Source organism: Rhinolophus sinicus, linkage group LG07 (assembly GCF_036562045.2).
Source record: "Rhinolophus sinicus isolate RSC01 linkage group LG07, ASM3656204v1, whole genome shotgun sequence".
In the NCBI taxonomy this organism is placed as follows: Eukaryota; Metazoa; Chordata; class Mammalia; order Chiroptera; family Rhinolophidae; genus Rhinolophus; species Rhinolophus sinicus.
In genome coordinates, this window is record NC_133757.1 from 29,132,992 (window position 1) to 29,157,430 (window position 24,439).

The 24,439-nt window shown below is 41.2% G+C and overlaps 1 long non-coding RNA gene across 1 annotated transcript; it reads left to right on the forward strand.

The window, feature by feature from the left end:
• The first annotated feature begins 1,181 nt into the window (after positions 1 to 1,181).
• LOC109450850 (uncharacterized) lies at positions 1,182 to 19,282 on the forward strand. The gene is made up of 3 exons (XR_012498486.1): positions 1,182 to 1,672; positions 1,782 to 1,936; positions 14,730 to 19,282. It is a non-coding gene; the product is annotated as an uncharacterized LOC109450850 (long non-coding RNA).
• The last annotated feature ends 5,157 nt before the right edge of the window (positions 19,283 to 24,439 follow it).

Here is a 24,439-nt window from a genome sequence, read left to right on the forward strand (position 1 = left end):
CAGAGATGTTTGTACAAGGAGGTTCAGTACTGCAGTGTTTGTTAAGTTAAAAAAAACAACACTAAAATAGTCAAAAGTCCATTAGTAAGGAATTGAGTAAATAAATTATAGTCCACTCTACTGTGGAATAGCTACAGTCATACAAAATAATGGGGTAAATCTGTGTGTACTGACATGTGAATCTCTCCAAGACATACTGTTAAGGAAAACATACAAGTTTCAGAAGAGTAGTTACGCATGCCATTCTCTTTCTCTCTCTGTCTTTTGTAAGTAAAATGTTTTTATATGCCCTGAAATAAATCTGGAACAGTATATAACAAAGAATTCTCACTAGGAGGTTGATATAGGGCTTTCAGTTGTAAGCTTTATGCATTTCTGTATTTAGCAGTGCGTGTGCACGCGCGTGTGTGTGTGTGTGTGTATACGCGCGCACACGCATTTGCTGCTTTTGCAATTAGGAAAAAAAAATCGATTTTAAATCTCATCGATCTGTAGGAAGGGCTGGCCTTTATTTAGTATTCACAACTATTCTAAGAGGGTTGTAGCCAAATGTGTATCTTAACTCTCTTCCCAGATAACATGGAGCCCAAGATGCTGGATCCAGCCTGGGAATCTGTCTCCAGTGTAGGGCTTGAAGGTAAGGTGAGACTGGCCCTGTGGCCATTAAGGGGAGTTCTTAGATAGAGACAACATCCAGGAACAAAAGCTAAAGAGATACACAAAGAGCTCAACCCCAGGGGCCAGGCAGAGAGGCAAAATTCTCTGGTTGGGAACCTCTGACACCAACCCATAGCCAGGTGGCACTGACTGAAGTGTAGTTGGTGGCTCTGAAGTGATTCTCTGAACAGCTGAGGTACAGTGTGGCTCACAGGGCATCTGCCACCAGAGGCTGGAAAAGAGAAAGTTCTGAAGATAGGGAGACCTCAGTGAATAACCGGAGTATAAAGAAGCCATAAAGCATTAGGCTTGTTTCAAAGTCCTATGTAAAATGGTTTCAGATTTTAAAAAAGAAACATCATTTACTTTCTTAAAGTATAGTTTTTTAGGTGCAACTTAATTTCTTTCCGGTCATAGGCCTGTGAAAATTTGCATAGTGCCTTGATGCAAATAATTTTTTTTTTTAAGAGCGCCTTATTATATCCCACTGGCTCAAAGAGATTTTACAGAATCAAGCCCCGACCCTCTTCTTTTGACTTCCAATTTTGGTAAATGAGCATCAGATTGGAGAGTTGTTGCAAGATAGCACCTCCAAACCCCTGAAGCTTTGAGCTGGGAGGAAGAAGTCCCCTTCAGCATTTCCATCCCCCCCCCAAAGCTGTTTGTCCAAGGCCTTGGGGGTAGTCAGTACAACTGAGTGAGAAGTCCTTTTTAGGCAAGGCATTGAAAGGAGTGGGCCGAACAGATCTAAAAAAACCTTGGTCAACAGGGCGGAGCAAGCCCTGGAGCAGAAGTATTACTTCACAGTTGCATTGGCTTCCTGTGGCTGCCAATAGAGGCACCATCTGGCAGCCAGCCCACCGCAGAGAAGAGGGAACTCCAGGGAGAAGAAAATAGCAACGAAGGCCCCAGAGGTGGAAGTGCAGCCTTGAGAAACTTCAGCCAGTTCGGGACAGCTCTGCCAGCATGGCTGATTGTACCCCTCAGGCTGTTTAGTAATGACATCCCTCCCACGGTGAGCACAGCATGTCTCATAAGCACTTTGCACCTATCATTTAATCCATATCATTTATTCCATATCATAAAGCTACGAGGCAGGCGCTATTATTGTCTCCATTTTTCAGATGGGATGCTCAGAGAGGTGAAATAACTTGCCTGAGGACGCACAACCAGAAAACAGAGGAACCAGGATTCATACCCTGTGTGGCCAGCTCCGAAACCTAGACTATGGCAGCCGCGACTGGAGTTCTCAAGTGAAAATCAACATGATGAGGTAAAGGTTAGTACTGCCTCCAACTGACACTGTGGATTGTCTCTTCTCTTGTAGGTAATATTTGGGGTTTTTCTTCCTCGCACACAACCAGGCAAATGACTGCAATTCTAAAAAGAGATAAATATAAAAACAAGAAGTGAAACACTGCAGACACCTGAAACTCGACCATTTCTGCAAGCTCGAGCTAGTGGAGCTGCCCCACAACAGAAATAGTTCTGTCCTGTTTAGATAGGCTTTGTTTTGCTACATGGCTACATATGCAGTGAAGTGATATCAAGTCCTGAGGGTCCACTCCTTTGATGAGTTAAACACACAAAGGCCTACATTTTGATGTAATCTGATAGTATGTAGTTAAGTCCTAGACAAACTGCAACTGTGAGGAAGTGATAAACCCAACTTCCTGCACAAAGCTGCCTGTGATAACACTTTCCATGGACTGGAAGAAAAAAAAAGAGAGAGACATGATTGCTACAAAATGTAAAAGGAACTATTCCGTTCTTAATAAATAACCCCTTTTTAATGTGATCCCAGCAACAGCCAAGCAAATCTGATTGCAGTCAGGTGACTAGTAATTCCACACGTGACTTAATTCTGACTTTTATTGATGGACAAAATCAATGATGTGAGAGTCACTTGATTTTTCTCTCTTAAGGATACTTATTTCAAACTCATAATCTCAGGTGTCTTCTTGGCCAGGATAACTTCCCCCCGGTTTTCCAAGAACTCAGATTGAGAGAATTGAGGTTGCATTAACTGACTCAATGGTATTCTCACTGAGTCATTAAAGAGGTCGATTCAGTCTGAATAAATACACATTGGAATCGTTGCCAACTTACAGAAGGACCAATAGCGATTCCCACAATACCAAAACAGGGTCAAAGTGACAATTTCACTAAGTGTTCTCATAAGTTGTGTCATATATAAACAACCAGTAAGAGCTGACAGTGCTGGGAATTTTCTGTGAATGCATTCTTTCATTCACTAATTTAGCAAACACTTATTGAGTGCCTACTAGGTGCTAGGAAATACAATAGCGAACAAAAAAAGAGATGTCCACTGCTTTCTCTTTCCAGTCTAGTTCAGAAGGCAGACATTGAAATAAATGTACAAATATATGTAAATCACAAATCATATTGAGTGCTCTGAAGAGAAGAGGACAGGGTGGCCTGTTTTCAGTTTAGATGGGTGGTCAGCAAACACTTCCCTGACGATGTGATATTTACAAGCCTGAATCATCCAAGTATACCAAGAGTGAGGGAAGAGAGCGTAAGCAGAAGAAACAGCCTAGATTGAGGTTCTGAGTTGGGAAAGAGCTTAGTGCCTTCAAGGAACTAAAGGAAGGCTTGTATGTCCAGAATAAATTATATGAGTAGAGAGAGGGTGAGATACAAGCCTGGAAAGTACAGAGGTGCCAGGTCAGGTAGGGCTTTGTAGGCCATGTGAAGGAGTTGGCTTTATTCTGAACACATTGGGGAACATTTCACTAACACTGCTGACCTCTAATAGTGTTCTGCTTCCAGATTGTTTTCTAGGCAAGGATCTCAAAGACAATGCAGCAGCCCTAATATTCTTTGGGGAAAATTGTGAGATATAATTTTTATAAGTAATTTGGAGCATATGATATTCCTCCTCTAAGTTCAACTAGTTCAGCCAAGCCACAAACTGGGATGGGAAAAATCCGGATGATGAAAAATTAACAAGCAACTGAATTGCATCATTTTATTATTTTACTATGACTAGAGAATCACGCAGTTCTTACATATAGATAGATTGGTCACATGGACCAATTCTCTTGCTTTACAAGGGAAGAAACTGAGGCCCAGAAATGGACTTTGGAGGTTGCTTTGCTGCAGTCATTGGGAGGGGAAGTCAAGGTCGTGATGTTGAGAACCTCACCAGCCTGTCATTGAGGATGGTGGGTCTGGAAACTTGCGCTTTCAAAGTATAAAACCAGTTTCAAGTTCTTCCTCTTTAAGTCTTCTTAATGTCTTGGTTTTATTCTACAATCAGTGACTTAAAGAGGCTTAAAGCAAAGCTTAATCAAAGTCCTGTTTCCTCCTCTTGTGCATATTTACAAGTCCTGACCCCGTGTGTTTCTGACAACCTATTCTGTGTAAAGCCCCTGGCTCCCTGGCCCTCAACTCTAGGGATTTTGAAGTGCTGGGGATGCTTACAGATTTGCTTTTCATTCTGAGGTTCCTGGCAAGGGATCCTGGCCTTCTTCAAGTGAAGCTGGAGACCTTGCTGCTTTTTGAGATTGAATGAAGTTACTAAAAAAAGAATGGCAGCTCCAGAGCCAGACAGACAGTGCCTATTGCTATCCCAGCAGCTTTCCACTTGGGGTTGATTGTACTCCTGCGGTGTGGTAGCTTTCTGGTCTGGCTAGAATTTCATTTAATAGACTTTAGATACAATCCTCTACCTTTTTGGGCCACCTCTTTTCTTCAGATGATGCCTAAGGCCCTTGCATTTCCAACATTCTACATGTCCAAGACAAATCAAAGGGAGTTTGGAATCTCAATAGAAAATGGCCTTAACACCTGAATTTCTAAGGAAGGGAGAGAGGGAGGGAGGGAGGGAGGGAGGGAGGGAGGGAGGAGGAGGGAAGGAAGGAAGGAAGGAAGGAAGGAAGGAAGGAAGGAAGGAAGGAAGGAAGGAAGGAAGGAAGGAAGGAAGGAAGGTCATTTGTGAACAAACTAAGGAAGAAAAAGTAGAAAAACACTATGCTTTTCAAACCTCTCTGTAACCTTAATAGAAATACATTGGGCTTGAGTTGTGAATAAGTTATTGTTTCTTTAGCTATCCAAACACAGCCTAGTGGGGTATACCTAGGCATCCTTTGCAAACTTGCCTCTGGAAGTGGAGAATGGCTTTTGCGTCAGCAACTTCTGTTTAAGAAAGCAAATGAAGTTTCAAAAAAAAAAAAAGAAAGATGGTTAGAGAAGAGTGATGATTTTTTTCTTTGCATCACAAGAATTTTGTGATTATTGACATTTATGAAAAGCACTTAGCCCAGAGCCTAGTGCTTAGCAAGTGCTCAGTAAGTTATAATGGTATAATTTATACTAAAGAGAACTACTGTTCCAGGTATCGAAAAGCTTAAAATCTAGACCTGTAAATAGCTATGTGATTAAAGAAAGTGTCTGTGCCTCTCTGAGTCTGTTTTCTAATTAGTAAGAGGAATAGATTGGCTTGAATTAGGTGACATATAGGGCTTTTCCAGCTGCCATTCTCCAAGTTCATTTCTAATGTGTTAGTGACTTCAGGTTTGAATTGAACACGAATACTATCTTAATGAAAACGGCTTTTTTCTCACATAATATTATAAAGCACTTATATAACTTCACAGAACACTTCTCTTTCCTTCCATAAACTGGTAGATTTTGGAGCATTAAAATTAAAGAGAAGGGATTAACAATTACCTAAGAGACCAATTGTAGGGGCAAATTTTGAGTAAATAATTAAAATGTAAATTCTCTTTCAAAATGTCAAGTTCGGAATTTGGTCCTAATATTGCATTATGATGTTTGGAGAACTGTCAGAGTTTGCCCAAGCTCTGCTGTCTCTTCATCCTATCACAAAATCTGCTGGAGACTCATTACTTCCTAACACTGGATTTCAAACACCCCTGAGAGACTGTCATTTCCCTCAGGGCTTCTCGTCAAGTAAAATTGTTTTTACCTTCCCAAACTGAGTCAACACATCTGTTCTTACCTATCTTAAAAGCTTCATCAACTCAACAATTGTCCAAAAGGAAAAGGGAAAAAAAAGCTATTGTGCGATGAAAAATTTTGGCAAATCTTATGAAAACACATTCTTAAAACGTCTCTCATTTCTGAGAAACAAAGTAAAATGTATGAATTGTTTTTCACTTCATGACTAACAAAATGATTCATTGCTACAGTGAGGTATTTTGACCATAGCTACATAAAACAAGTAGGAACATTCAATTTAAAAAATAAAAACAACTCAATTAGAAAAATAAACTTTGAATACCTTCTCTCTAAAAGGCATTGAACTTGGCCTCAAAAAACTAGGCAACCTGTCACGTGCAATTTTAAGCTATTTAGGAATTAGTTGTAGTTTCTATGTACTAGGAAGTTTTTTTTACAACTACTTATCTGTGCTGTAAATACAGTAGCTACCAGCACATGTGGCTATTGAGCATTTGAAAAGTGGCTAGTCAAACTGAGATGTGCTGGAACTGTAAAGTACACACTGGATTTAGAAGACTTAGAACAAAAAGAGAACGTAAAATGTCTCATTAATATTTTATATTGATAATATATTGAAATGATACTCTTTTGAATATATTGGCTTAAAATATATTATTGAATTAAATTTATCTGTTTCTTTTCATTTTTTTTAATGTGGCTATTAGAAGAGCTAAAATTACAAATACAACTTGCATTTGTGGTACACATTATAGTTCTTTGGGGCACTGCTGGCTTAGACTTTTGACTTATTGTTTATTCTAAGGCTTGGAATCCACCTAAGAATGTTTAGTCACAAACGTCTTATTCTTGTTTCAAAAAATATGCTGTCTAATGTGGTTTGTAACTAGAAACTAAACTCCTAAAAGTACAGTTGGAATGATGAATATTTATTTAAAAGAAAAGGTGTTCCTGTTAAATTCGGTGGGGATAACAGGTTAAAAAAAGTATATAATGAAAATATGCTCACCCTCACTCATAATTAAAGAAATATAAATAAGACAAAATACAGCAAATACTTAAAAGTTTCATAATACATACTATTTGTGCTGATGAGGGGAAACAGTCATTTCATATGCTGTTTGTGGGAGTATAAATTGGTACAAACTCTTTGGAGGGCAACTTAGCAATAGCTATCAAAATTTAAAACGTGCATACCCTTGGGAATTTGCACTACAGTTATACTTGCACATTTATGCAAAGGTGTATCACACAGACTTTGCAAGAGCAAAAGACTGAAAATGATCTAAAGTTTCATAAATAGAGAACTACATGAAAGCTTTGATATGTTCACATGCTAGAATATTATGCTGCCAAGAAAAATTATGACAGTCTCAATGGTAGTAATAGTAGTAGTAGCAGCAGTAGTAATAAGAATAATATTAAGAAATTATAAGTGAAGAAGCACAATGTAGGAATTACTAGTTATTTACTCAGAATTATGAGATTATGTTTTCTGCCATCAGATGGAATGAAAGTTTAAAATAATCATTAATTTGAATCATAGGCTATTAAATTTTTCTTGATCATCTGAATTTTGGAGACTAAATATTTATACCTGCTACACTTGTGTTTATAGAAGTCTTTCTGGAATCAGGATGGATTGAAGAGGGGTAAAACAAGAAAGCAACTCATGTAAGGGGCTGGCATGCAGTATATACTCAATAAATGCTTGTTATTGTCATTATTAATTATAATCCAAGTTAAAAGAGATGCAAACTAAACCAAGAAAGTGATAGCAGGGGGGAAAAGAGAGAAAAGAGCCATGTGATAGCTGTGAAAGAAGTGGAGCTGACAGGACTTGGTGCCTGACAGGGGATAGAGATGGAAAGTTAGGGCAAGCCTTCAGGGTAATTTCCAGGATGTGGGAGGAGCCAGATGGATGACAGAGCCCATCCCTGAGACAGGAAACTCAGGAGAAGGAGAAGCTTTGAAGAAAACATAAATTGATTTGGGGACATAATAAATTTAATGAGACCTGTGAATCTCCAAATATGTCCACTGGGTAATTGGATCCATCCTTCCAAAACTCGTTGGAGGATTAGGTTAGAGAAATGCCTTTGGGTATCTATTCTCACTGTAGAGGGGGTGAGGTAGTTTAAGTCATGGGTTTGGATGAAGCTTCTCAGGGAGAGCTAAGGGTGAGACCAAGGGAACAGAATGCTTAGAAGGTGTTATGGGTTGAATTGTGCCCTCTCTCAAATTCATGTTGAAGTCCTAACCCCTAGAACCTCAGAATAACCTTATTTGGAACTAGGGTCATTCTAGATGTAATTAGTTAACATGAGGTCATTGGGGGAGGGGAAACTAATCCAATGTGACTGCTGTCCTTCTAAATAGGGGAAATTCGGACAGAGAGGTATGCACACAGGAGAACGCTGCAAGACAATGAAGGCAGAGATCAGGGTGATGCTTATATAAACCAAAGAACCAACCTTGCTGATACACCTTGATCTCTGACTTCACATGCAGGGAGAGCCTCAGATGACAATACAGATTGACAAAGTCTCAGCCACTTCAATGCAGAGCTTTGGAACACAACTATGACTCCTTTGAGAAGACTCACATTAGACAGAAATAGCTAGGCCTGCCCTCACCATGTCATTGACTGGGGGTTCCCCCCTGGGCACAGCCTCAAAAGCTATGCTGGACGCCAGATATTCTGCAACTAACCACTCTTCCCAGCTGAAAGTCAGGCTGCTTCTTGAAGGCAGAGCTGAGTGGCACACATCCATCCATTACTGCCACACTTACCACTCACCTTCTTTTCTTTTGGAATACCAGGGATTTAAAAAAATGTATTAAAGAACCCCATTCTGCTCACCCTCCCCTATGGTTTTTGTGGGATTTGAGTTCTTGTAACACCCACTCTGAACTGAATCTACTTGCTCTTACACACATTAGCGATCCCAAGTCTTCAAAGAAATATAAAGTAGCTGCTCCTCAAATAACAACAACATCAATCATATTAGGGGTCCCTAATATAAATATTTACTAATATTTCTAGTTCACTAGCAAAACTGAACTCTCATGTACCTTTGAGACCTCATATCTCTTCTTCCAGTTTTGTGTGATACTAAAAGGAATCCCAGAAGCATATATGTTGTGTGAATGGCCAGGCAACTACTCCAAATGGCCCAACCATTTGCTGATGGGACAACATAGCAGAATACATTAAAGGCGAATGAAGCCTCAGATGGCCATTCCTTGTTTTGACTGCCTGCCTTAGTGCCACTATCTCAGCGCTAGTGAATCCAAGTTTGGAAGAGAGAATAATCATTCCTTTCACAAACCTTTATTAAGCACCTACTATGTGTCAGACACTGTACCAAGTGCTGAAGTCATAGTCTTTGTAGATTTTAAAATATGCCTATAAAATCTTTTACAATGCTCCCTTCAAATGATGGCGCTTAACTCCCCTTCCCTTGAGTGTGGACTAGACTTAATGACTTGCTTCTAACAAATACAATGTGGCAAAAGTGATGGTGTGGCTTCTGAGACTAGATCATAAAAGACAATACTGCTTCCTCCTTGCTTTCTCTTGGATCACTCTTACTGGGGAAATCCAGCTGCCATGTTGTGAGGACTCTCAAGTAGCCCTATGGAAAGGTCCATGTGTGAGGAACTGAGGCCTCCTGCCAAACAGCCATGTGAGGAAGCCATCATGGAAATGGATCTTCCAGCTTTAATCAAGCCTTCAGATGGTGCAGCCTCAGCAACATCATGAGAGACCCCAAGCCACAGCTACCTCAGTCAAGCTACTCTCAAATTCCTGACCTATAGAAACTGTGAGATGATAAATACCTATTATTGTTTTAAGCCACCAAGTTTTGGGGTAATTTGTTACATAGCAATAGACAGAGTGTAGATACAACAAACATGTCCTCATTCTGGGAACAGATACTAACCTATTATGACACAAATATGGAAATACTGAGTCAAGTCATGCTCAGCAAACCTGTACAAATGCTATGATTTCCCACCAACATGGAATGTGGGTAGGAGATTTATTATATTGTGGTACTGATTGTGACTATGATATCAACTTGGAGTCTGCTTTGTCACCCAAAGGTACAGCTTGTGTTCATGCCATGATTACTGCAGAGATTGCCAAGGGATGACAGGTTCTGGAGCTTTAAGATCTAATGGATTTGGTCAGATTAAAGTGAGCGCCATGGCAACTCAAACCCTGTGCAAACCATGGTGAAGGGAGAGCAGAAGCCAAGATCCTCACAGAGAAAGCTGGTCTGCAGGGAACATAGGAATGCTGAGAAGCAATGGCAAGACATCATGGGTCTCCAGGGAGAGAGAGGCCCAGAGAGAGCCTAACAACTGTCTATCTCTTGTAAACCAACTGGACTTCCAGAATTGCATTCCATGAGGTTTATTTATTTATTTATTTATTTATTTATTAAAATAAATCTCCTTTTTACTTGAGACAGTCATTTTATTCAAACAGTCTCTGAGACACTGCACTCCAGCCTCCTGCCTGGTCTCCCCACTTCCAGTATCTGTATTCTCCAGTGCATCCCACATGGGAAACCAGAGGAGTCTTCTTCAATCACTGATTTATCATGTCACCCTCTCTGCCACATACACACAAACCTTAACTAGATCCCCACTTCTACAGGTCAAGTGCCTCAGCCTGGCATTTACCACCCTCCTCAGTCTGGCTCCAACTCACCTTTTCATGACCTCCCTATTTATATCCCATCTCTAGATAAACTGAAAACCCTGAAGTTCCCCCCAATGTGTTGTACTTTTCAGCCTTTAAAGCTTTTGTCAAGTCATTCTCTCCAGCTGGAAGCCCATTCTTTCCCTCACCTACCTCACTTTATTCTAGCTATCCAACAAAGATGTTCTTACGAGCTTCTCCATGAAACAGCCTCTGATCCCCTCAGCTGGTGTTGTGTATCCCTCCTCTGAATATCTTGTTCATGGCATTAGTAGGATACAAGTCCTTTTCTGTCTATACCATAATTACACATGTACGTAGCTCATCACTTCTACCAAGTCATGAGCTTCCTGAGCATAAAAACAAGATTATTCATCTTTACATCAATTTGGTCCTAAGCCCCACTCTGTTTTCCCTCTGTGCTCTCTCCTTAAATGAGCTCATACTGTATAACTTCATCTACCATCTGCATGTGTATGCCTGCAGCCCAGACCTCTCCTCTACCTCTACTTGCCTGTGTGACATGGGTGTCTCAAGGTTCCTCACACTCAACATGTTCAGCAGAAACTCATAATAATCCCCACCCAACTCAGGCCTCCTCGAAGTTTCCTTTCTCAGTAAATTCCACCACCACCCACGCCCCCGCCCCCAACCAACCATCCAATTCTGTAAGCTGGAATCTATGAGTCCTCTTTGAACTTTCCCACCCATCAACCTGTATTTAATCCATCACCAGACTTAACTGATTTTACCTTCTAAATCATATTCAAATCACACAATGTTCTTACATCTCCACTGCCACCCCCTGAATCCAAATTATCATCATCTCTCATCTTGTCCACCATCTTCTATCTGGTATCCTAACCAGGACCCCCACATCAACTCTAGCTTCATATCTCCAATCCATTCTAGGCCATATGGTTAGAATGTCATTTGGGTGTTTAAACTCAAATCTGGCCAGGTCATCCCTAAAGACTTAGGATCTTCAATCACTTTCCATTGTTCTTAGTGTAAAGCTCAAACTCGTAATATAAAATGACTACTGCATCATCTGGCCCATTTCTCCAGCCTAATTTGGGGCTATTCTTTATTTTCAATATTTCAGTCACAGGGGACTATTTTCACCTCAAAAGTATCATGCTCTATACAGCCTTGAGGGCTGTATACACGCTGTTTCTTCTTCTCACTCCATCTACCATCTTTGCCTAATAAATTCCTATTCATCCTTCTAGTCTCAGCTCAGACCTCAGCTCCTCAGAGAAGCCTCCCCAGACATATCTGGTCCCTCATATACATGTTCTCATTGTTCTCTATATTTCCTTTCATTGTATTTAGATTGTTTTATAAGTATATATGGGGGGGGGGGGCAGAAATCATGCCTATTTTGCTCACCACTTTATCTCCAGCACATAGATAGTATAGATGCTGCTAAACAAAACTTGTTTAAAAATGGAAGGAAGGAAGAAGCAAAAGAAGTAAGGAAAGGAAAAGAGAGGAGAGGAGAGGAGAGGAGAGGAGAGGAGAGGAGAGGAGAGGAGAGGAGAGGAGAGGAGAGGAGAGGAGAGGATTCAAGTAATCACTGACAAAATCTGGCTAGACCAATGCTCAGCAAAATATATTTATGGCCTGGTACATTTGATTGCCAATATCTTCCAGATATGTCAAGTTTTTCTTGAAGACTAATATTTTCACATTTTTCTTTATTTTACATTTGCATCAGTTTGGATTTCACTTGGGCTGAAAGTAACCGACCATAGTGCTTAACCAAATAGAGGTTTTATTTTTCTCTCATAACAGAATTTTGAAGTAGGGCTGAGGCAGCTGTTTTAAGGAAATTGACAAGGTCCCAGGCTTCTTCTAGCTTCTTTCTCTGCCACTCTTAGTGCCTGACTTTTTCCCTCAGAATTGAAAACTGGGCTGCTGCCCCTCCAAAATGGCATCCACACTCCAGGCAGAAAGAAGAGGAAGATGAAAAGGATAAATGCATGTGCTAATTGGACTCCTCTCTTTTTATCAGGAAAACAATGGCTTTCCTGGAAGCCCCACACAGGAAACGGTCTACCTATATCTCTTTGGCCAGACCTGGGTTGCGGCCACTCTCGCTTCAAGGGAGTCTAGGAAGGTACATGTCCTTCAGTGGGCACACTGCCACACTACACACAACTGGAGCTCTGTTAGTGGGGAATAAGGGGAGATTGGAGATCAGGAGGCCACACTATTGCCACAAACAACCAGATCAACTGGATTCCAAAGTTCTGGCTCAATTTCATAAGCCGACGGGGAAGTGATCTTTTTCAAGTGGGAAATTTGAGCAGAGTGATTCAGGCTTTGCAAAGATGGGGCTAAGCCATGGGAATGAAAAGTGAAAAACTCCATCAAATGTACGGTTATTTTACCTACATAATACTAAATACATCTGCTTATAACAGGCACATGGAATAATCTTTCCTCCATGAAATGTTATTCTTATCAGTGTATACACTTAATTTTTTAAAATCAACTTTCAAGAAGTGAATTCAGTCAAAATTTGAGCCTGCAATTAAAGCATGCTGTCACTAGGTTACACTCTTTCAGTCATGTGGTTTCATTGACCCCTTTCATGCAGAAATTTGTTCAGCCTCCGAGGGAGCAAGCGAGACTCTCCACACATCCATTACATGAAAAATGCAGAATAAGCATTTCAGCAGAAGCCAAGAACTAGGAAATCAGAAGGCTATGTAAGAATAATTAAGAATGTGAGGGATTCACAGAGTGATGGATCCCATTCTAGACACGGTCTAGAAAGAGGGAAGCAGAGTGATTTGTGGGGTGAGGTTTCCTCAACAAGGAAATGACAAGTTTGATAACTCAGAGGCAAAGACATATGAAGTATAGAACATAGGCAACAAAAATATAGCAAACAGGACATGCCTACTATGTAGGAGAATCTGTTTTTCAATTACTATCATTGCCTTTAATTAATTCAATTCAACATTTATTGACCATCATCTATGTGCCAGAAATTCTGGGAAAGGCTGGTAGTCTTCCCTGCCCTGCAGGAGAGGAGAAAGACCATTATTGCTAGATGGAGCTCTGGAAGGCACATATTCTACTTCCCCATTTTAGAGATAAGGATATAAAGGTCCAGAAAAATTCAGTGACTCCCCATTGTCACCAGTTAGTTAACAGAAAGCCATGACAAGATCCAGGGTCTTCAGGGTCTTGCATGCATTTATCACCCAAACAGAACCCTCAAGACCTAGATGGAGCCCATCGCCTTGACAAGGTAGTTCCTCACTTTCAGAGGGAATGGGGTTTTGTTGTTGCTGCTGTTGTTTTTTTTCTTTTTGAACAACTAACTTACCACATACAAAAGCATGCCTTTCAAAATTCATCTCTGATTCTCAAACTTGCCATGTTATTTTCCTTCACCATCAGCAAGCATATATCAGCTGAAACCTAGCTGAAAATTTTTCTCCATGAAGCCTGGGAGAACCTACCCAATGCTGATCACTCTACTCTGGCCATTCTTTCTCCCAACACTTCTTCCTCTGGTTTCCCTCCCCACCCTTCAGCACCTCCATGCACACCCACCAGGTTGATCTGCACTTGTTAATTAATGGTTTCAAGGTCCTCTGATGTCATATCAGAGGCTATGTCTCTCAACTAACTTTGTAAGCTCAAACAAACAACAAACAAACAAACAAAGACAGTACTTCCTGGAGCTAAAGGCTTGGAATGAAAAGAACCTGGATTATAAATGGAACTCTGGCATTTACTATGCGGCCTTTGGAAAATTATTTAACACATTAAACCTCAGGCTCTTTGTGTGTATAATGAAGAAAATGATACCTACTTTATAAGGGTGGTGCAAGGTATAATGAGGTAAAACACCGCAAAGTACTGAATGGTATAAACACACGGCTATAAAATCAGGGCTCAACTCCATACATGTTCATTGTCATTTTTTTATTTGTTCCCACTCTGCCGTCTCCCCAAGGAATGCCTAATCTGTGTCATTAGTCAGACCTGGGTTCACCTTCTAATTCTTCTACTGACCAGCTATAAAACTTTGAGCAATTTCCATTACCTCTCTGAGCTACTTGGAACAAAGCCTAGCCAGTGGGCCACACCCAATATTGACTGAGTGAATAAAATTCAGTTTCCTTATGAATAACACCAGGATAATAAATCCCACCTCACCTGATTATTACACAAGTTAAATGAGCAAAGTACCTGCAGTGTTCTTGTTCTTTAGCTTAATTAATGACCTGCTTATCTTGGACGGAGCGGGAGGGGGGGTGAATTTATTGGAAGCTAGCTCAAGAATCTCTAATTCATGTGACATTCTTACCTGTATATCTTTATTTCCCTCAGTCGGGGAGGGTGCAGTGAGGATACATAACATCCCTTTTCTTCATCTGATTTCTAGATCAACTGAGAAAGAAGACAAGAGAATAATCAAGTAGGAAGACTGACACACTCTGGAGCCCTGGACCACCAAAGATGACCCCGCACCCACTCCATAGGGGAGACCTGCCCCTGTGTCAGCTCTAGAGGCAGATTCCATCCCAAGGGAGGAATGAGGGGAGGAAGATAGGCCATGCAGGCCCCTTTTTCTGTCCCATTCAGGTAATTCACGCCACCTTCCCAGGGGAGCACTGAAGGTGGGATAGAGGCCAAGCATATTGGGGGAAAACCCCGAGTCTTGGAAACAAAAAGTACACAAGAAGCATTCTCAGCATTTGCTGCCTAACAAATGCTATATGCAAAATGGATTGCATTCGTAATCTCCCCACAAGAATTTGGAGGGTACATCAAATAGTGGTTAAGAGCCCCGCCTGGAGGCAGGCTGCCTGGTTTTGAATCCAGGCTCTGCAACTTACTAGCTCTGTGACCTTGGGCAAGTTATGTATCCTTCCTTGGATAAAATGTTGGTAATGATAGTACCTTCCTCACAGGGTAGTTGTGAGGATTAAATGAAAGAACATCTACAAAGTGCCAAAAACAGTGAAAGGTCAATGCAAACCAAATGTGAGTTGTGATTACTGGTGAAATTGTCTTATAAAAACTATGGGCTCCTTAAATGAAAAGGTGAAATGTAATGTCATGCTGGCCAAGAATTGCAAACCAATGATCTCACTTGAGTCCAAAGCAAAAAATAATTTTGATCAGTCAACTCCTGATCATACTTGTGATCTTAGGACCATGAAAACCATCCTTCAATGCCAACACTTCCTGCCCCACCTTCCCACAGAATCACATTCTTCATCCTGTTAAACTAAAGTTTCTTTGATCTTCCCAAATCCCATTCCATACAGCTTTCTTGTCTTAGTCCTTTTAAATTACTGTCCTCTCTGACGGATGACTGTGAGGTTTGTCAAAGAGAAAAATCCTTATGAGATTTCATATATTCTTATGTCAGGAGTTTGGCTGAGCAATGAGGTTGGCAGAGATAAAAGGCCATGGCTGGTTTAGGGCTTGTGACCGAAGTGTGAATTGTGGTTGTACTAACTAAAAAAAGTGGTCCGTTGGCCACACTACCCAAGAAGGATTCCTGGTTGTCAGTTATGCATTATGAAGGTAGCGAGTATTTACAAACGGAAAGCGGAGAAAGAGTCCAACTTAGAGGAGACTGGAAATAATTTATGAAAGTCTGAAATTTGTGCAATGGGTGCTCAGGTCACAAAAGAGACTTCAATACTGAATAGATCCCTCCTCCCAAAACAGATGTTGGTCCTATGTGTAGGTTTTGCAAACAAATAGAGCAGGGTTCAAGCCCTGCTTTACCACTTTTTTGTTATATGACCTTGGGTAATTCAAATGTCGGTGTGCCGATGTATAAAACTGAGATAATAATACCTACCTTATGGGGCATTGAAGAGAATTAAATCAAGCCATATGGGAAACTCTCAGTACAATGCCCTTAACATGTCTGTGTTCACTAAAGTTATTAATACTATTATACATGATAATAAACTCAGATAAGGAGCTCATACAACTCAATAACAAAACAACAATCCTATTAAAAAGAGAGCAAAACTAAATAGATATTTTCCCAACAGATACATAAAAAAATGCTCAATATCACTAATCATCAGGGAAATGCAAATCAAAACCACAATGAGATATCACCTCACACCTGTTAGAATGGTTATAATCTTGAAGACAAGAGATAACAAGTGTTGGTGAGGTTGTGGAGAAAAGGGAATCCTTGTGCACTGTTGGTGGGATTGCAAATTGGTGCAGCCACTATGGAAAACAGTATGGAGGTTCCTCAAAAAATTAAAAATAGAACTACCATGTGATCCTTCAATTCCACTGCTGGGTATGTATCCAAAGGAAATAGAAACAAGATGTCGAAGAGATATGCACTCCATGTTTTGCAGCATTTTTATTCACAGCAGCCAAGATATGAAAACAACCCATGTCTGACAGGGATAAAAGGATAAAGAAGATGTGAAATAGATGATAGATAGATAGATAGATAGATAGATAGATAGATAGATAGATAGATAGATAGACAGATAGAAATACATAACGGAATATTATTCGGCCCGGAGAAAGGAAATCCTACTGTTTGCAACAATATTGATGGACCTGGGGGCCATCATGCTAAGTGAGATAAGTCAGATAGAGAAAGACAAATACTGTATGGTATCATTTAGATATGGAATCTAAACAAGCCAGACTCATAAAAACAAAGTGTAGAATGGTGGTTACCAGGGCTGGGGAATGGATGGATAGGAGAGATATTGTTTAAGGGTACAAACTTGCAACTAAATAAGTTCTGGAGATCTAATGCACAGTATGATTACAGACAACAATACTGTATTATAAACATCAAACTTGCTAAGAGACTAGATCTTAATTATTCCCACCATATAAAAGAAATGATAGGGCCTGCCCGGTGGCTCAGGCGGTTGGAGCTCCATGCTCCTAATGCCGAAGGCTGCCAGTTCGATTCCCACATGGGCCAATGGGCTCTCAACCACAAGGTTACCGGTTCGACTCCCACAAGGGATGGTGGGCTGCGCCCCCTGCAACTAACAGCGGCAACTGGACCTGGAGCCCAGCTGCACCCTCCACAACTATGATGGAAAGGCCAACAACTTGACTTGGAAAAAGTCCTGGAAGTACACACTGTTCCCCGATAAAGTCTTAAAAAAAAAAAAAAAAGAAGAAGAAATAATTGATAATTATGTGATGTGATAGAGAGCCTATAGCAAAATATAAATGTATCAAATCAAATGTTGCATACCTTAAATTTACATAATGTTACATGTCAACTATATCTCAATTTTAAAAGAAGAAAAACAGAGTCAGAGTGTTCCAAATGGAAAAACTCTGGGTTTATTCATAGAGGGCTATGTAGTTGTTATTATTTTCTTCATCATTATGATGAGTTACCAATTTAACTGTAGAAATTAAGTCTAAGAAGTGAACCACCTGAAAGTATTACCAGTTCTTCGCATTATTTCCACGTATTAGGTTGGTGCAAAAGTAATTGCGGTTTTTGCAATTATTAACCTTTTATACCACAATTACTTTTTCACCAACCTAATACTAGTTGGCAGGAAATTTCTTAAGTCATGAATATGTAGCCTATAAAGCTTATGCTTTTAACCACCACGCATTTTTTTCTAGGTTGAACTAATACTTGCATTCTTACTGCCATCAGAACCTTGAGGACTTTGGGTGATAATGATGTGTTAATGTTGGTTCATCAATTGTAACCAATGTCCTACTCTGGTGAGGGATGTTGGTGGGGGGGGGGGCGGCTGTGCATGTGTGGACAGGGGGCTTATGGGAAATCTCCATACCTTCTGCTCAGTTTTGCTGTGAACCTTAAACTGCTCCAAAAAATAATGTGTATTTAAAAAAAAACACACAACTTTAAGCCAGTTCGAAAGTTCAAATTCCATCAACCAAGTCAGGGGGAGACATGAAGAGCACAAAGGGTAAATTTCACACAACTTTAATTTGACACAGCAGTTTCAACTGTCTTTCTTTGCTATCTTTTTTCAGCTTTACCAAGAGGGCCACCTCAAGCTTATATGATACCATTGTGAGTCTGCAGTGGGAAGCCTGGGGGGAAAAGTAGGCACCCCTTCCTCAGAGCTGTAGAGCCTCAGGCCAGGGTCTCATCTTGGCAAGTGGGGATTCAAGCTGGATTCAGCCCCAACTGGCCTCTTCAACCAGGCGTCTTTGCAAAGTACACTAACTGCGCAACAGTACACAACAGCCATGTTTAGCTATCAGAGTAACTTTCCACTATATAACTTTACCCTTCCTCTGTCCTTCAGGTAGTTAATATTGCTTCAGGTAGTCATGAAGCAGAGGGAAAGAAAAAGAAGTAGTAAAGGGTCCCAGAAAAGAAACCTCTGAATAAATCATACTTCAGAGATATTGCGGGTTCCATTCTAAGCCACCATAATAAAGCAAGTATCACAATAAAGCGAGTCATCACTTTTTTGGGTGGAGGTTCTTGCCTTCAATTTAGAAAAAACACAATACCTGTGAGTACAACAAAGGGAAGCACAATAAGACAAGGTGTGCCTGTAGTAGAGTTGATTCTTTTCAACCCTTAGCATTAGGGGCTTCATCTTACTTCTCTCATTCTAAACCCACAGCCTCAGCTGAACAGCCACAGGTATGTTTACATAGAATAGATTCAACCAGAAACTATCTGAATTAATGTTGGAGGACTTGGCACTACTCTGCTCTGTGACAGCAGGGACAGTATTTTATTTTTTTTCTCACTATTGTTTCCACAGCTCTGAACATGGTGCTTGGTAAACAAAAAAACAGTTCAATAAATATTTACTGGCCAAATGCGTATTTTTTTAATAGAGGAATAATAAAGCCAATTACTGCAGTCCTTTCACAGGCATGAGAGCATTTCCCTTACAGCTTAGGCACAATAAAAATGCTTCAAACCTTTTTAAAGTCTCTATGTATAAAGAAGAAAGGCGGGTGGGAGAGAAGTGCACTGATAAAGTCTGCAACAAGCAGTTTGGTAGTTCAGAACCTGGGTTCGGAGTCAGAGAGACCTGGGTTTGAATCCCAGCTTTTCCATCTACTGTGACTTAAACTGTCTCAGTTTTCTCATCTCTAAAATGAGGTAATATTGTTCACCTAGCAGGTTTGTTGAGTAAATATATTAAACGACAATATATTTAAGTAACGTTTAGCACAGTTACCAGCACATAGTAAACAATAAATAATAGCTAAAATGTTTCTAAGCCTTCAGAAGGCTAAAAAAAAAAAAAGAAGTAAAAGGGGAAACTCATGCAAATGTGGCAAAATCTTGACAACTAGTGACTCTAGATGATGTGTGTATAGGGGTTCAATATATTGTTCTTCCCACTTTTATGTACATTTGAAATTTTCCATAAAAATTTTTAAGTTAAAAAGCAGAAAATACACCAAAACCCAACTGCCTCCAAACCAGACAAGACTTCACTATTCCCTCAATCAATTGAGGGCTGTGTGCGGGACGTCATGTGCCATCTCTGTACGGGACCCTGGAGTCCCAGCCCTCAGGGAGCTTATAGTCTAGCTGGAGACAGATGTTAAATACAAATAAATATATAACCACAATTAAGAAAATGCTCCAAAGGAAATGACCTGACCGTGCTGGGAGGAGATGAAGGACTCAGTTTAGAGAAGGAAGCCAAGAATACCTCTCTGAGGAAGTGGTATGTAAACGAACACCTGAAGGAGCGTAGCTGGGCAAAGGAAGGGGACAGAGTGCCCAGGTAGTGTGGCCACCACAAGCAAAGGTGCTGAGGTAGGAAAGCAGGGAAGGCCAGTGTGGCTGGAGCACAGTGCAAGGGAAAAGGTGGCTCGAGAGGACATTGGAGAGCTGGGTAGGGTTTTGGAGGCCCTGCCAGACCTTTGAGTCTTGGTCCTCTGTACATTGGGAAGCCTCCAAAGGGAATGATGGATGCAGTTGTCTATTAAAAAAATTCTCTCTGGCCACGTGGACTAGATTGAAGAGGCCGTGTTTGTATATGCATGGAATTTCTAGACAAATACACATGTCAGTAGTAGTGGCTCCCTCTGGGAATGGGAACTTAGAGATAAGAGGGGTTGGAGGGAGACTTAATTTTTCACTGTATATACTCTTTTGTACTGTGCATGGATTTTCCATTAAAAAGAAATCAAACAATCATTTTAAGAGAAAAACGTGACCCACCCTCAAAGGAAAAACAGTATCTAAATCACTCATCATGAGCCCAGGCACTTACGTGTGTACGCACACATGCACACACACAACATTGGGCTACAACATAGTGATACAGCAGAAGACAGGGTGACAACAGATTTCCACCCCAACAAAAGCTGTCCCAAAGACTGACTTCATCTTTCCTCACACCTCCCAGTGGTGGAACCTTCCAGAAGGCCTGGCAGGGGTGGTTTTCAAAGAGAACACTGGCGTTTTGAGAGACTTTTAAGGCCACAGCCCTTGGAGCACTACCCAGGATCGAGTGCCAGGAAAGTATGTTCAGACACATGGATGACTAGCTTCTGGAGGGTTATCCAGAGAGATGCAGGGTTTTGGAAGGCACGCTCAAGAGGCTCCAGGCCTGGGGAGGCGAGGCAGAGATGATCTTATGGTCTGTGGTGAAGGAGGGGCCTCATGGATGCCCCATCTCTAGGAAGTGACAGTCTGCTCCCTACAAAGTGTATGAGGCTGTTTAAAGCAGTCAGACAGCAGCTGATACAAGAGGGCCGATTTGGTTAACCCTGGCCTTCACCGTGGCCTCTCTGTTCCTCCCTCTTTCCCATCTTATTCAACCAATCGTTGGATTGCAATTCGCTTGAAGACTTTCTTTGTGACCTGCAAGAGTATGGTTCATAATAGCTACGCAGTGAATTTTGTTGTGCGATAGCATTGTCAGTCATATTGTTATTCTTTCTTGTTTCTAATTTTTCTCCAGTAAACATGTTTACTTTTACAGTATAGAAGGACATGGGGCAATCTTTTTCAATGTTTGCATGCAAGTTAGCCCCCAGGAAACTGGAAACTACAACTACCTCTTTGTGTTTTTGTATCAAAAATACAAAATGAGCAAAAACAGGGTTTCTTAGGGATAGGTGCTACCCAGGCTGTGGACCTATATCCGTACCTTTTCTCCCCCTCCCACATTCTTCAAGGGTCAAAGGTTCAGCTTATTTCTCGATTCTCCAGCCCTACATTCACAGCCCCCACCCTATTCCCCCAGCACCTGCTAGCTGAGGCACCCTTTTGAACCATATTCTTCACTTCAGCTGCCTTTATAAATTAACTTTCTAAACTGGGAAAGCAATACTCCACACCGCTAAGCAGAGGCAGTTTCACTAAGACAGATGGAAACAAAGAAATAGGACCACATTCACTTGAAGATTTGCATAGGCTCAGACACTGAAAGCTGGGGCCTCTAGAATTCAGCTAAGTTGTTCTTACAACTCCTGAAAAGCCACCCCTCCTTTTGGTCCCTAGCCTCATTCAGTGATCCTCCACCACTTTAGGACTGCAGCTGTATAAACAGGGACTGAGTGCCTGCCCCAGAGTCAGGCCACCTGGGTTCAAATCCACGTGCTGCCAGTTCAGCTCTAGGGACTTGAACAAATTACTTCACTAAATCTCTATTTCCTCATCTGTAAAATGGGTATAAAGCTGAATTAAAATGGGGCTAAAGCTTAATAGTGTATGTGCTGCCTACTAAGCACTTAATAGGTTTCTAATTTTAGTAATTCTGCCACTTCCTGCTGCCTCTCTACCACATTTAAATTGCTATCACTTAGATGTCTATTTTTGAATTAAAGAATATTCATTTTATCTGTGGGTAATTTGGGGGAAATGTTTGGACTGCCTCTGAGACATCACAAACCTGAGGAAGAAAAAATTCCCTGATTGAATAGTTAGCTGCTATTGAACAGTTGCTTAGAAGGAGGTTCTGTGTATGGAAGAAGTAGGAGGAAGAAAAGAAGGAGGAGACAGTGTAAACTGAAAGTCTCCCTGTAGAGAGCATGGATGAAGGGGCAAGTTGGGTAAGAAGGAGCCCCCTCGAAGAATTAGATATTTAGTTTTGTCTTAAATAACATGATGGAGGGGCCGGCCCGGTGGCTCAGGGGGTTGGAGCTCCGTGCTCCTGACTCCGGGGGCTGCCAGTTCAATTCACACATGGGCCAGTGGGCTCTCAACCACAGGGTTGCCTGTTCAATTCCTGGAGTCCCGCAAGGGATGGTGGGCAGCGCCCCCTGCGACTAAGATTGAACACAGCACCTTGAGCTGGGCTGCATCCCGGATGGTTCAGTTGGTTGGAGCGCAGGCTCTCAACCACAAGGTTACCAGTTCGATTCCTCGAGTCCTGCAAGGGATGGTGGGCTTTGCCCCCTGCAACTGGCGACGGCGGCTGGATCTGGAGCTGGGCTGCGCCTTCCATGGCTAGGACTGAAGGAACAACTTGGGGCTGAACGGCACCCTCTGCGTCTAGGATTGAGGGGATGACAACTTGACTTGCAAAAAAGTCCTGGAAGTACACACTGTTCCCCAATAAAGTCCCATTCCCCTTCCCCAATAAAAATCTTTAAAAAATAATAATCATAACATGATGGAATGGGATCAGCAGAGAGTCATAACAGGTTATTTGAGATTTCAGATCTGTACATCTAGAACATTGGTTTTCAAATGAGGTTTGTCCCCCAGGGGACATTGGGCAATGTCTGAAGGTCTTTTGGATTGCCACAAAAAGATGGGGGGTCGGGAACAGCTACTGGCATTTACTGGATAGAGGCTAAACATCCTACGATGCATAGGACAGCTCCCCATGACAAAGAATTACCCAACCCAAAATGTCAATAGGACAGAGGCTGAGAAACCCTGATCTAGATTTCCACGTTTTGAGAGAAATGTATACTTGCCTTCCTTTGCCTTTAAAAGATGAATGTTCATGGAAGTCATTATCAGTGTTTTCAAATATTTTTATTCCTGACAATAACACAATGTTTTCAGATCCAGCTGATAATATCATCTTTCTTTCCTTTCACGTTTCTGGGAATCATCCACGCTTACCTATGCCCTCACCCTACAAACACTTCTTTCATTTCAAGACAGGAATCAAAATGCAGGAAAGCAGTAGCCACATGCGTTAATGATTACATGCTATCACAGTAAAATTCCAGGACCAGTAGCCTTCTCATCAATGCTTCTTTAGATAAGTCAAGACACTTCACCAGAATGGGCTGCTGTCCAAGCAGATTAAATTAAAAGAGCTTGTAGCACACTACAAAAAAACTTATCAACATGATTAATCAGAAAGCGTTTCACTGGCTGTGTGTTAATGCATTTCACCAATCAAACAACTGAGGAATGCGACTGCTGGCTGTTGACCCTGTAACCCAACACCACGATGCTGTGTTAAATTGATAAATTAGTTTAAAAGAATGTTTACCTCCCTTTACTGTATGACTCTGCTTGGCGTCCTTTTACAAGAGGATGAGCCTGGCTTCCAAGACTCTAGTGCGTAAGGCCAAGAAAGGCCCACACGAAGAAACTGAACTTACCATGAATGTATTGCCGAATACTCAGGAGGACACAACCACTCCAAAGCTCCTTGAGGCCTAAAAGCTGTATCCCTTCTTAGAAGCTGACCCTCTACTTGTGTCCACTAAAAGAGAAAACCAAAGTCTCTCCAGGAAGCCATGAGCCTCTCAGGTGGGAACATTAGGATATGCCCTCCAATCATTCTCCTCTTCCAAGCTACTTGACTTTGGTGGCTAATTCAGATCTGAGATGTACCATGCAAACACAAATGGCATTCCAGAAAATCAACCACCACTGACCAGGAATTTAAGTAAACCGATCGCTTGTTGGCATTTGTAAGAGCCAGTGAATGCATGTCACAAGAGCTAAGGAGATGACTTAAGAACTGAGTATTTGAAAGGAGCTGGCACTAGGGTCAGATTTAATGTCTTAATAGCTAACAGTGGTTGCTACTCCTTATTGAGCATATATTATGGCCATTGCACAAGGCACTTCGTCTTCATTGGATCATTTAATCCTTGCAACAGTCTGGGAGGCCAGTATTATTAGACTTCCTCAAATCACAGATGAGGAAATGGAGGCTTCAAGAGGCTACGCTGTCGGCTTTC